Consider the following 15,264-nt stretch of genomic DNA (forward strand, 5'->3'; position numbering starts at 1 on the left):
GTGTCATTTGTACACCATGTTGTCTGTGTTGACTGCAATGAAAACGCATCTGCGTGAAAACGCTACGCTCAGAGGTAGTGACGTAGAATAAAATGTGAGAACGACTACTTATGGTGGGTTGGAAGGTGGATGGGTCCAACAGACACAGGACTTTCAACCAGGAGAATGCTGTGTGGGTCCCAAAGTTACTGCAGTTTTGTTGTGACACGCGAAAAGGCTAAAATGCGTTCTCATGACACACGGAATGTCTTTGAAATGTTGTGCCATTCATAGTTTTTTTTATTGGTTTCACACGAGACACGAACTTTGTGAAAGTCCTGTGTTTGTTTGACCCATCCACCACCAATCCCACCCAGCCTTCGTGGACTTCCTCGCTTGTTAAACTCGTTATTATACCACGTAACTTTCAATAACTCCTGCTCAATATACTACGTCACTGGCTCTGACCGAATGCAAAAACAGCCACTTTCAACGTATCTGTTTTTTGCAGAAACGTACAATGCCAAAAAAAATTTCTGCAGACTGGGCTGCCCTACCAGCTGTATGAGTGCATGTATTACTGTACCGTATTTAGGCCATATGAAGGTCAGGCAATAAACCACAGTCACAGGCTTTGTTGTTAAATACAACTAAGAAAACAGAAACATCGCTGAGCTTTTACTTTGCTCTGCCTTAAATACATGAAGAACACCACACTGTAAATGTTTGCATGAATGTGAGCTTATAATAGCTATATGCATATATGTACTGTGTAATTATGCACACCACAGCTGTGCAGCCTCTGCTGTTTACAGAAAAAGAAGGATGACATGTATATGCTTTTTCTGCCTTTTGACATGATGTAAGTAAACACAGATATAGGAGTGTATGTAACAATATACAGTATTTATATCACATGTAGGGCAGACATGCAGCCTCTGTTGTCGAGTGTTAAAGAAGTACAAGATTTGGGTGCTTTTATTTTGCCGTGCTTTTACTCCCAAAATACAAACTATAGATGTACATATGAGAGCATGTAATGATATGTTTACACCATGGATGAACTGCACTAGCTGCACACCTCTGATAGTGAATGGAACAAAAGATCCATTATGTGCTTTTGTTTGCGTTTTCATGTTGAAAAGACATGAATGATGGCACTCCAGAGTACTTCATACACTGTAATCACTATAAAACACTAGACTACAAAACAAGCTGCAATCTTTGAATACATTAAACGCGGAGAAACCTGGAACCTCTGACTGATGTTTCAATAAAGAAGATACAACGCAGTCTCAGGGCAGTTCATGAAATACTTTCAACAACGTCATTTTTGTGTGTTTTCCTATGAATGATGAGCAACAAATTCTGCTCCAGTCTTTTCATAATAAAACTACTTAGTTAGGTTTAGGAAAAGATCGCGGTTTGGGTTAAAATAACACCGGAAGTGGTGTAAATTAAGTACGGAAGTTACGTGACAAAGACTACTTAGATAACTTTAGGAAAAGTTTGTGGTTTGGGTTAAAATAACTCAGGAAGTGACGTAATTTAAGTATGGAAGTTACATAAATCAACGTTGACGTTCTGGTTTCACACGGGACACAAACACCGGTCTCCTGGGCGAAAGTCCAGCCTCCCACTTATGCGGCGTTTCTCGCTCTTTATACTACCTGGTTCACAATTACGTAGTTTACATACGAATAGATTTCGTACTGAGCATCATAACAAAAAAAGTTAAATTTGTGTCTATGTGCATGAATCAATACATTCAATTTTCACGATCTACTGTGCGACTGGGCTGGAAGATACGTCGAGTTTATTTCGTTCTGCTTTGACAGACAATAATGTCGGAAAACAAGAAGAATGGGGAGTATATGAAACTTCCCCAAATACTCTATGATAGACTGTGAATAAGAAGTGGACGTAGTCACCGTGACGTCACCCATTGGTTTGTGGACTACAGTTATGTAGCCTTGAGTTCGGCATCTTGGATTTTTGCAACCAGAAGTGACACGAGAGGGTGGAGCTAAGCACAACTCTAAACACTGAATAAAACGTTTTTAGGCAACCAAAAAGGTTATAATTATGAACTGAAAACACTGTGAAAGGGTTAAAGTTGTAAGACGAACCCTGCTTTATGGTCTATTTGACTCTAAATGGGACCATAATTTACTAAATGAACATCATGCTGTATTGAAGAAGACTTGAAACTAGAGATTGAGACCATAAACTCATGTTTACAATGTTTACTGAGGTAATAAATCAAGTGAGAAGTAGGCTCATTTTCTCATAGACTTCTATACAATCAGACTTCTTTTAGCAACCGGAGGAGTCGCCCCCTGCTGGCTGTTAGAAAGAATGCAGGTTTAAGGCACTTCAGCATTGGCTTCACTTCTCAGACCTCTATAATCACAATAACACTGCAGATCTTTGAAACAACAACCACTATGGAGACATCTGCACTCTCTGACTGAAAAGAATGATGGAAAGTATAAAACCAGCCATAAATATAGGATCACTATGTATACAACTCTGAGTATATGTTGTATCCATACTATAGCTATAAAAGCACTCTACCATGATGCACTATATCTCCCCATCGTTTTAATTGAACTCCCCTAACAGTGCTAGCGGTGCTTTCCACCGCGGTAACTCCATATTGATTGCGGAGAACAATGGAGACCTGAAGGGGGCTTTGTAGTCCGGCTCCTTGACGAAGGGCCCCGGTGCCGTCTGGAGACGGATAGAGATGCAGCGTGGAGCACAGAGCCGCTGGACTCACCTGTCACTGCACACTGAGGAGCGTTTCATCTCCCTCACAGCTCATCCATCACACGCTGACAGCCCAGGAGACAGCAGCTACATGCACACAGCGATCACTTCTTAACCTGCATGGTTACTCGCAATTATTAGTCTTACGGGACAAGTAAAGGACCATTTAAGTAAATTATTATTTCTAAAGAACATAGATCTATTATCCTTGCTTTGAGAGATATTTCATTTGTATGCACGGACGCAGCCGGGTTTGGATCAATGCATATAAATGTCATATAGCTCTGAATAACCTTGCTAAGCTCATAATTTAATTATGGGTCATAGGTAGATTTGGATGTCAATAAAACGGCAGAACCCACGATCACTGCTGCCACGGGAATCCTCATTTATTTCCCCTGTAGGCTATTAGAGGAAGCCTCAGTCGCAGAGGGAGCCGGCAGCACAACCCTTTCATATACTTTATGGAGAAGACGACTCGGGAGCAGACGGGAATATTCTATTAACTTTTTTTTTGACAAGAGGGAAACTCAATCCCACAGTATGAAAGGTTCATGTAAAGGTCTGACAGCTTAACCGGAATAATACTGAATAATAAGTATGAACGGTAGCAGGGAGGCTCTGGACGGGCCTACACGTACTGTATTGTGTTGAACCAATGCTGGTGGTGCTGAATGGATTTCTATTGTGTTTCATGCAGCTCAGGTTAGATATTTATTATGTAGTTTGGTCCCATGATGGCAGAGGAAGTCATCCTTAGAGGTATTAATTATAGGCCGACTACATAAAGATGGGCGGCTGCTGGAACAGGAACACAAGCTTAATGTGAAATGTTTCAAACTGCCGCATCACTGCGCCTGATTTTACTATAAACATCATCTTACATTAAATCCCTCCATGAGCAACCTAATAAAGTATGACCATTTAGCACACTAAAGTGAAAACAAGCACAATTCTTTCATAACCATTCAAGCAAAAAAGGAAATTGACGAGCCAGAGCCGGAAACTCTCACGTAGAATTCACACCAGGCAGCGCCAAAGTGCTGCTCGCCACATTAATCACATATTTCTGCGGCCGGGGAGGCGTGTTCATGTGTTTCAGGTGGGAAGAAATTCTTTGTAACATCGCTCAACATGTCACAGGATCTGTTTACCGATTGGTTCGCACTTCAACATTTAAAGTTAAAGGGACTGTATGTAAGTTTTTACATGTATAAACATTTTAAAGAGTTTTATTATTGACAATGTGTGAATAGGTTGTAACCTAATCTAATCTTTCCTTTATCAGCATGTAGATTGCTTTTAATGTGAAGAATGCGGGCTGTTTTTTCAGGGGATATTCCAACGGATGTGACGCCATACGCGCTCCGCTTACAGGGCTAACAGTGTGCAACGATAGCTAACGGTCGGTTAGAAATGGAGTCCGATAACGCCAATAAACGACCGGCCTCCACCACAACTCAGACTCCAACACAAACTCCACGGAAGCACAAAAATACCCCACAGGTGTCACTGTTAAGCAATTTCTGATTCTTACATATAGCCACTTTAAAGTCTTCCCAACTTTAGTTCGGCCGCACTTCGCTGCAGAATCAAACCACCAGCTGAGCTCGGGAGCGGCCGCCACAGCTTTTCATAGACATTGCATGGCAGCTCGCCGCAGGCCGCACTTTGCCGCTGAGATAATAATTAAAAATTGTCAACATTGGTAAGTCAAGTTTGTTTCTAAATCAAAATGATGACACATCTGTGTAAGTCAAGTGAGTTTTACCAGTCTTACCAATGAGTACGTCATTTTGACTTTGCATCGTATCATTTTGACTTCCTGTACCCTCAGTTTTTTTATTTTTTTTAATCATACATAACTTTTCATATTTTTCTCCATGCTTACAGATCACACAATAATAATGATGTCTGAAGGACATGAATGTGAGTAAGATCACAAATAAGATGTTGTGACGCCTATTTTTCCAGATCTCTCCTTTTCGTTTTGTGAGTAACGTATCCCACATGACAGTCAACAACGCCGAGGTCCTGCGATTTAACCTGATGACGTCATCGTTCGTCAGCCTCTGTGAAAATATCCTCCGTCTCGGTCTGCGGCGGCCGTGAACTTCCTGTTCACACCTTCCCTCCATCTCCGCGTGCCCGACGCTGTGCACGCGGTCCGCATGAGCTCAGTCTTGACGGTAGCAGCTAAGTTTCACAGGCCCGCTTTAAATTCCACATCGGTAGCGTTGTGTTACCTCGGTGTCATCAGTCATGTTCATTTCTGGCTGACAAACACAGGAGGAGGAAGTGTGTGTATGTGTATGTGTGTGTGTGTGTGTGTGTGTGTGTGTGGGTGTGTGTGTGCATGATCAAAAACTCTCTGCAAGGTCAAACAATACTGTGAAATGTGTGGTGAGAGAGAGAGATGTATTGTTGGTGATGAACGTTGTTAAGTTTGTCATTGATGCTACTTTCTAGGTCAGACGTGAGTGGGAGATTTGTACTCTCAGTGGGGCTACCTGCAGCTAGCTTAAGGTTATAAAAATAAAAGAGTCGGGGCACGAGAGAGAGAGAGAGAGAGAGAGAGAGAGAGAGAGAGAGAGAGAGAGAGAGAGAGAGAGAGAGAGAGAGAGAGAGAGAGAGAGAGAGGTCTTTCTTTTGTTGTTTACCTTGAACGTGAGATGGAGGACGGTTTTCGCATGTGGAACCATTTTGCCCAGCCTTAATGGCCTTAATGACTCCTAATTTCATGGCAAATAAACTAAACAATGATGCCTTTGAGTCTCGCTCCATTTGTGGAGCATTGCTATACGAAAGACAAAATCACATTCTGTTCCAGTTAAAGTGCAGCTTTAAATGTTCCTGTTCTTTCTTTCTTATCTACCGATCGACCTGCGAGGGCACTCGGTTTGTTGTTGTGATCTTGTTTTTCAGGTTTTGCGGTGTGTTTGCGATCCGGCGCCTCAGGTTGGGAAACTACCACTCCGACACTTTTATCAGTTAGTGATTTATTTGATTATTAGCAGTAGACTCAGCGGTTAAACTGAAGTGCTGAAAGTTGTTGCTTTGAGTCTCAGTCCTCGTTATTCTTTACTATCAACTGACAACTCTTTTAATTCTTCAGTGCGCTCAGGAACTAACATTACCCCTCAATAGTCTCCTGTTTGTTGTAATTACTTTAAACACATTGTTTGGGAATATGCACGGTTGAAATGTTGACACAGTGCCCTCTATAAGACAGGAGGACAAGGTGGAGGTTATAATGCAGGACCCACGTTAAAGCAACTACAAGGAACTTGCGAGGATTTTGGTTGTCCCTGTGGACAAAAGAGGAAGTGTTTTCCATGAGCATCACTGTCTTGTGTCGTAAAGATCTTGATTTGGCGAGTGCGTGCATTTGTTTTGGAAGAAAGTAAAAGAAAGGCGCAACTTGGTCATAAATAGGTTTACTCAGTTCGGTGCTCTATACCCTCTCAGCTTTATAGTACAAACTATACTGTCGATTGCCTGGTGCATCCTGGTCATCATGCTCATGATCACATAAAAGCTTTGCGGTGCTTGCTTTGGTCGAAAAGTAAGGGAATGAACAGCGAGCCGGTCATTGTTGTGAAATAAACCCTGACAGGGCGATACGGCACTCGACGCAAAGCGGAGGGGTCTTGCCAATTCAGGATTGGTTTTGAATCCTTTCAAATCCCGTAAAACTGTTGAATGACCGACCAAGGTTGACTCTTGTTTGTGCTGTATCACTGTCCCTTTTAGCTTTTCTTTGTTCTCCGGTCAATTCTTTTTCTCTTTGCTGATCCTGCCCCAGCAACAGCCACAACCACAGAACATACCGTCTTCTGGTAAATCATTTCATCAGATTTTGCAGGGAATCGACAAGCAACAAGAATAACTTCATAGAAAAAGTCAATCTTCTCACTAATGATCTGGTTATGTAGGTAATATAGGCATCAGTATTAAATTGAGTAAGTTAAAAACTCCTTGTATTAACTTTAACGCCTTTAACATTTGGTGCATTAGTGGGTTTGTTTCCATCTCTGTTTGTGTAACACTGAGCTGAATATTTTGCTATAACAGGAGGATCCCAGCTGACATCGGGAGAAGCCGGGGTACACCCTAGACAGGTCGTGTAAAAGAACATGAATATAACAAACATGTTGTGCCTTAATTAGTAACCAGTATGTATCGATGAGAGATTGGCGAAGAAAGGAACCAGATTGTCATTATCCAGTAATTTACCACAGAAATGCACCGGGCAGCTGCAACACCGAGAAAAAACACAACAACAAGCAATAATAGAGGATTTTATCTATAGTTCTGTAACAGTTTTGCATTAATATTAATGTATTCAAATGATTGCACATCAGATGGTATGTTTGCTCTCGCCTCCAGTCTCTGTGTTTATCTCTGATTGTAATTCTTGCATATGTTAAACAACTATTTTAAACATCTAGTTAGTAAAACTGTAGTAACACACACTCCATCGTACATGATGATCCCACAGTCACATGAATATTCATGGTCTCTGTTGCTGGGTGCTGTGCTGCTGAAAAACCATAACATTTTGTATGAAAATGTTGAAGCAACACTATAGATGGAAATGTCATGTACTCATAAGACACTTATTATAGTTCACGCTGCACACGGGGAGTTATGATTTGTTTTCATGACCTCTCTTTCTGTAAATCACGGCTTCAGAAAACCACCAGAGGGAATCGTAAACACACCGTGCCCTCCTCTCCCTTGAATCATCCTGTAAAAAGCTATTGAACACGGAGATACCATGACCTACACTGACATTTTTCCCTCATGATCGCACATCATGGGTGAACATGTCAAAACAGCTCAGAGACGACTCTCAACAACCAGGGCCTTCCCGTCACCCTCTAATCCAGCAATTAGAGACGAGGCCAGAGAGATGGAACAGATGTTCCATAAATGGGAATGGCGGAGGGAGTCCTGGCCGCCGATGGTATTCCTAATCTCTCCAAGGAGGACGACGGAGGAGGGAAAGGGAGCAGCCACCCTGCTGCAGCGCAGACTGGGGTCAAACAGTGCTCTTCTAATAATTCATAGGGCTTGTTTTAAGCACCGTCGGTTGCCAGGGGGGCGGGGTTTGCTGCTTGAGGGGTCATTATGCTTCAAGTTAAGTGGTTGTTGGATAACTCTACTTGAAGCATAGTGACCTCGTCCCCTCCACACCCTTTTTGGGGGATGTGTCTGACACTTTTTCAAACATTTTGAAAACCAATGATCCGACAAGCCCGGCCACTTCACACAGTATCTGGCCAGGAGTTTAGGAGTTTTTCAACATTGGAATTAGGTTTCTTTTTCATGATTGACTCAGTCCACAACCTCTTGGTAACTTTACATTAACAATTACTTAAGCATTCATCCTACTGTTAAGTCAAATGACTCAGTGAAATGTGAAAGGGTTGCTTGTAGTGACAAACCCACTGAGCATTAGCACCAAACTCTTCAGCTCTACTGAGCGTTTCTGTCTCCTTTTTTAAAACCGAATTCACACCAAAGCAACGGCATAGTGATATGCAATGTCTATGGAAAGCCGCGGCGGCTGCTCCCGAACTCAGCGAGCTGCGGCCGTTTGATTCCGTGTTGAAGTGCGGCCAAACTAAAAGTTGGGAAAAGTTTAACTTTTAGCGGCAAAGTGCGACCAGAGAGAACCCGCTGCCAATCGGTAGACAGATCCTGTGAGTCCTGGGAGGCGTTGATGTACGTTACAACAATTTCTTCGCGCCTGAAACACATGAACACGCGTCCCAGCCGCAGAAAAATGTAATTATGGCGTCGAGCCACACTCTGCCGCTGCCTGGTGTGAGTTTGACTCGCTCTTTTTTTGGCTTTCCATCAGCAAACATTGTGGATAGTACCAGGTACTTTTTTTTGGAGCCACCTTGGTCGAGGTTCCAAGCGTGTTAAAACACTGCAGACCAGTGATTGGTCAGAGAGAGTCGTCACTAGTGCGTCACAGGGCATCCCGCACAAACCCGGCATTTTTAAATAGCCAAGCTACCGTCAATAGCGACCACATTTTATTAATTTTATAAAAAAGGGCAGCCTGCAAAACTACGACGTACAATTATCAAAGTGCAGATATTTCTCTGTTAGGTGAAGGATTCAATGAGCGTCACATTGAAGATGATGTCACGGTAGTTTCACATGACGTTGCTATGGCGATCAGCTGAGAATCCCGCCTGCACTGGGGGGGTGCTATTCACAGGGGAAAAGAAAATAGAGAAAAGGTCCTGGTACCAAAAGTGAGTAGAGTCAAGTTGAGCTGAACCATGACGTGGAAATGAGGCAATAGATAGCAGGGTTGAACCCCCTCCATTAAAAAGCTTAAACAAAACCATTTTTAACCAACAAGCCCTGAAAACGCCCCCCCGCCCCCCCACCATCAGCACTGTTTTAAAACAGTAAAGAGCTTTTCATGCACAGTAGAGTTTCAGGTGGTGTGAAACTTATTTGTACAGTCGGGGTTACGTCCAACCGCGTCATGTTTTGAAGTCGCGTCCAGCGGTTTGACAGTGATCTGCTCTTGGCTGCAGAGTCAAAGAGTTTTATGTGCTACTTCTGGTGTCCAGAAATACAAACGCTGTGAAATCAGTTACAGTAGAAACCCCGCTGTGAACACAAAGCGAGAGAGACGAGGAGTATCTGGAAATGTGTGTGTTATATACAGTATTTAGGCATGCATCATTCATCTACTGGTATGAAAAACTGTAATAAATGCAATAAAGTTTCCTCTCTTTTATACAGTATTTTGTCTCCTTCCCTGCTGTGGAGTTGCTGCACTGAGATATCAGCTGTCAATCAAACAGTGTGGGCGGGACTGCAATGCATTTTCTCCATAAAAGGATTTCCTGTCGATGCAGTTTGAGGATCTTTTCCTTTGTTTTTCTTTTCTTATTGTCCTCATAAATTATGTTCAGCTGCACAGTGAGTCTTCATCTTCATTTAAATAAACCTTTAACTGAACTTCATTTATTTGCAAATCATCACACAGAGTATTTTTGCTTGAATAACATCGATAAACCAACTGTTGCTTCTCTGACCGACACCCGAGAAGAGCCCCGCTGTCAGAGGGGCATCCACAACCTAAGCAGCAAACAAACCTATGTTGGTCCCTAAACTATCATCAGGTCTATTCCTGAAGCTCAGAGGGAGACCGGAGTTCTCCAAGGAGCGCTGAAAACCGGATTGTTTTACACGCACCTGTTCCTGAACGTCACTCGGCTACACGCCTGTCTCAGAGGGAGCGCGGTTAATCGCTGATTTGGCACACTTACAGTGACAACATACCAAGGTCCAGTTTCAGGAACTTAGTACGCGCACACACACACACACACACACACACACACACACACACACACACACACACACACACACACACACTCCCACGCCTACACACACTCACACACAAATAGATGCTTCAAACCTCTGACCCACACAGATCCACACACATTCAGACACACTTTCACTGACACACACACTATTACTACCACATTAGCACAATGGCGGTGTAACTAAAGACAGTAAAACCTCCTGATGAGACAACCAGTCCGGCCGCTCCGCAGCCATCTTTTCCCTCCCGACTGTTGACTCACCAAAATAACTTAAAACTGTGCAAAACACATAAAGCTGCGTTTTCAAAGCCTGGCTGAAACTCGCAATTATTTTCAGTTGTCTGCATAAAAAAAGGCTGATAGTTTGTATGTACTGGAACGCTCGGAGCCTTGCGGCTTTGACTGAATGGGAAACAATTAAAGTGCTTCTTGGCAGCACATGAAGCCAGACGGCGATAAAAATGGCTGAGCTTTTTCAGCGAGTGAGGCCCCCTCAGCTCGGCCCGTCTGGAGTCATGAGAAGCTTCTAGAAAACTTTCCTCCTGGACTCTGGGTCACTTTCTGCTCTTCTGTTTCTGAGCACAGTGTACTCAGCAGCTGCAAAATACAACTTTCTTATCACTGGGAAGACAGGAAATAAATAATACATGTTACAGAGAACCAAAGTCCTTTTTTATTTTCTGAAATCTTGCCTTTCAGTCAGTATAACAGTAGGGGTGCTTAGAAAGAGGAGACTCCTGATGGACCACTACGACTTTTCAGGCAACACTCATATGACAGCCAGGGTCAGCCGAGCTAGAACGACGACTAGCCAGCTAATCTGCAACTTTATTGTTTGTTTACTACAGTGGCGTGGAGCTGTGCACTGTTGTGCCACAGACACACCAGGAATTTAAGAAAGGATAATAACCAAAACTAAAACTATGTCCCTGATCTGAGACTGGCCATGCTAACACATGCTCACAAGTGTTTTAATAAGTGAAACATGTAAAAATGAACAGGAGAGGAAATTATCTCACGTTGCAAATTGCAGTTTGCTGGTTGCAAATTTGGTGAAATGCCCCCAGATTTATTTTAGTTGAGAATCTTAACTTGTTGATGTTATAAAGAATTTGACTGGCAAAAAAACGGAGTCAAATTCCATGTATGTGTAAAGGTGATTCTGATCAGAAGCAGAAACAATGAAAAAATATTCAGTTTTTTGCCCTTATTCCGAAAAAGACGATATTCCAACTAAGCTGTTTACATGCCAAATGAAAATAAATATCCAACTAATATTCCCGTTTACGTGCAGCCGTTCATACACTGATTAACATAACTGGTATCGTAACACAGCCTCCCTCTTTCATTCCTTCAACCACCTTCTAGAAAAGGTTGGCGTTGTGATATTTGCACATATCCAAAAACCTGTTGATATCCACGTCTTTCATAATATTTAAAGTAGGTGTGTTTCTCCTTCTGACCACAGATGTGGACTTTTTTTTGGGCGTGCATCTCTGCAAACTGTCAGCTAGTTGGTTTGTGTTCAACGCACAGAGCTAGACATAAACAGGCGAGAGGCCGTGCGTCACAAACTGCCGTAAAACCCCAAATTGAGACGCATACGTGAATGTGCCGTATACATGTCCAAAGAATGCTCCTAAAACCTGAATAATATCAGCACATCACACATGTCTTAATCTGAAAATACTCCAGAATATCCACACAGAATATGCTGTTTACATGACCCGTAATAAATTCCCAATATTGTGATATTCAGAATAATAGTGGAATATTAGAATCTATGTAAACATGGTCATTTATTTGGGAGGTTCTCATGAAATGTACATGAACAGCTGGATCAATTCCCAAGAGAAGAGTGGCCATTCTGTTTGTCTTGTTGAAATACAGAAACATACAGTCCACCCACAGTCGTAGAGTAATGTTATAGAGTGATGGCTCTCTTCCTTCTTTGACTGAGAACAGACACCGACTTACAGAGAGCACATTAACCAGACAACAGTATCTACATCTGATTAACTAGAAGTTATGTTTGCTTTCACATTCTTGAAAGGTACAAAGTCATATTTTGACGGGAGGTCGGCTTGCTACAAGTCTTCATTTAGTTTGTTTCTTATCATTGTACAATTGGAAAATGTTGCATTGTTTACATCGGTAAACAGGATAAAGAGATGTGGCAGGTTGATTAATAAGCTTCATCGTGTGCTGTGAAGAGTTTTCCAAAGAAATCTATTCAGAATTTTCGGTCTGTCATCTTTGCTTGTTGTAAATTGGAAATGATCCCCAATCTCGATGTATCACTAACTCATCACTTTATAGCTAGTGTACAGCCACACCTCCTCCTCTCCAGCTCCTCCTCCTCCTCTTCCTCCTCCTCTGGTCAGCCCGGTGAGAGGTGGTTTAAAGGTCGCACAGCAGCCTGAAGAGTGAGAGTGGGTTTGATGACCGGCAGCCAATGGTTAGCAGAGAGAGGGGAGTAGGGGAGGAAGATCGGGGGGAAAGGAGGAGGAGAAAAAGAGGGAATGGGAAGGAGAGAGGAGGAGGAGGAGGAGGAGGGAGGAATGGAAAGCGTCCACCAGCGCAAACACCTCTGAAACAGAAACATCCATTTAGCAGCGAAAACAAGCCCCCCTCACAAGACCTCCGTGAATGGAGCACTTCAGCCGGCCGAGGAAGTTCCAACGAGGGGCAGGATGTTCCCCTCAGGACGCACTTGAGACGGGCTGAGGGCCAAAAGCCTGAATACATAGACCCCTCTCTCTCTCCCTCTGTCACTGTCCAGCTTTGCCCTCCCACCCGGGCCGAGTGGCTTCAGTACCCCCCCCACAGATACCCCCCCAGCCTCCCCTCCCGTCCCCTCGCCCGCCTGCCAGCCTGCTCCTTCCCCTCCTACCAGCCGTTTACTGAGCGGCAGCCAGCGAGGCGGCGAGGGAGGGCGTGGAACTGTACTCAGCAAACAAAGACAGAGGGGCAAAGACTTTCCGTGATTAAAGAGCAGTTAAGATGCTATGAGAGGCTAATTTGTTCACTGTGTGACAGAATCAACAGGAACTGGGGGCAGAAATCTGTGCTGCCCGCATTTCCTGCTGCAAGTTAAAGGAGAATACCGCTTTGATTTAGAGTTGTAGCTCGTTTAATGATCTCTACGTCCAGTTTACTTTTCCCTCACTGCATTCTTTATGCATGTCTTTATGTAATACCTTTAACATTTAAAATATAAATTTGACATGTCAATACTATCTTGAATCATTGAATCACATGCACACAAGTAGTCAGATCAGATGAAGAAATCAGATTATTAAGAAATCAGATAATGTGTTGACATGATGTCCTGAAGTACTGGTTCTTTGGATGCATGTGCACACACTTAAAGGTTTAGAAACCCAGTTAAGGGCTGACAACATGGCAAAGAAATCACAGTTTCTCCAGCAGAAATCTCTCTGCAAAAATCTGGTTTCAACAAATCTGTTGACAGAAAATTTGGGAATTTGGGGAAATGCATTTATTCACTTTTTTTTAGCCTAAAGTTTGATAAGAATACTAATAAGAAACTTGATTTGAAGTGCCGTTCATTTAACCCTCTTTACATGAAGCTACTGAATTAATAAACAAGCTCGGCTAAAAGGAAGTTTCTTGGCAAATATCGATCAGATGTATTTACTTCCGCTGGTTGCCTGGCAGCCTCATGGTGACTTCAAGAACTCATGCACCCAGCCAACTCCTGTTCCCACACAACTAAACTACATTCTCCCGGATTACGGTCGCAGTTTTTAACACGTGGTTAAAGCTGTGAATTGAAACAAAACAAAACAGCAAAACTTTGGCAATAAAACTACTTAGTTATGTTTAAAAAAAAATTTAAAAATGACTTGGTTATGTTAGAAAACAACAAAATGACTTGGTTATGTTTAGTAAACAATAAAACTAATTGGTTATGTTTAAAAAAAATAAAAAAATGACTTGGTTATGTTAGAAAACAACAAAATGACTTGGTTATGTTAGAAAACAACAAAACTACTTGGGAATGTTTAGGAGACCAGCTCAAGATTGTCCAATACTTTGGTATACGACTAAATATCTGCAAAACTAATGACATCCCATCAGCCTCAGCTGTACTTTGTGTTTAGTGCTAATTAGAAAATGTAAGAATGCTGGCTTACTTGGCTAAGATGGTTGAATGAACTCGGGTTGCCTCCAAAATTCCCCACATGCTATTAAGTACGCTAAAACAATGCGATTTTTAGTACGTCTGAAACCTTAGTATGAAACCAATATTATGTGAATTACATACTATTTCTAGTGAAATCTTACAGTATCAAACACTAGACACTACGGCGGCATAAATATCCCACAATGCAATGGTAGTGACAACAGCGTTCATAACGGACGTTGACTGACAGCTCTGTAACGTCAATAACGCTTTAATTTAACTGTAAGTTTAATATTTCACTTTGCTCGACGTATTTTAAATTAGTTCAGACTTTGGTTCTCACAAACAGTTGTCAGGTTACCATGGTTACTGTCTCCAACCGGCAAGGATGCTCTCAGGAAGTGATGATGTAAGCATCCGAAAAGATATATACTACTGTTTATTCACACAAAAGTACGTTGAATGATAGTACACATATTGGATATGTAATGCATAGTATGCGATTTCAGAAGAAGCGTTAGTAAACCTTATACCTGCTTAACATCTGCATGTTTCAGCATTGTCATTGTGAGCATGTAAGCCTGCTGATGTTAACATTTAGCTCAAAGCACAAAGCTAAAGCCTAAGTAAAGTCTCACACAACCACGAGCACGTCTGTAGACTCAGTGTGCCGTCCAAGTTCCAAAGCTTGTTTGTATCCAGTTTCACCCACAGTTTAGTTTGCGTAGGAGGAAAACAAGCCTCGATATCCGCCACTGTGCTCACAAAGAGAGTTCAGACAAAACAAAACCGAGACACTCTGCAAACAAACTCTCTGTCGTGTGTGTTCTGGTGGTATTTTGGTTTCACTTCATTAACATAAACTTCCAAACTTCTGGTTTGTTCAACCATGAATCACAAAGTCTGTTTTTGTTGGACTTGTTTTTGCTATACGGGACCTGTTTGGAAAAAAACAAATACATGTTCACAGACACAGCCGTGACAGCCAACGCTATTATA

This window comes from Sebastes fasciatus, chromosome 15, assembly GCF_043250625.1.
Source record: "Sebastes fasciatus isolate fSebFas1 chromosome 15, fSebFas1.pri, whole genome shotgun sequence".
Lineage (NCBI taxonomy): Eukaryota > Metazoa > Chordata > Actinopteri > Perciformes > Sebastidae > Sebastes > Sebastes fasciatus.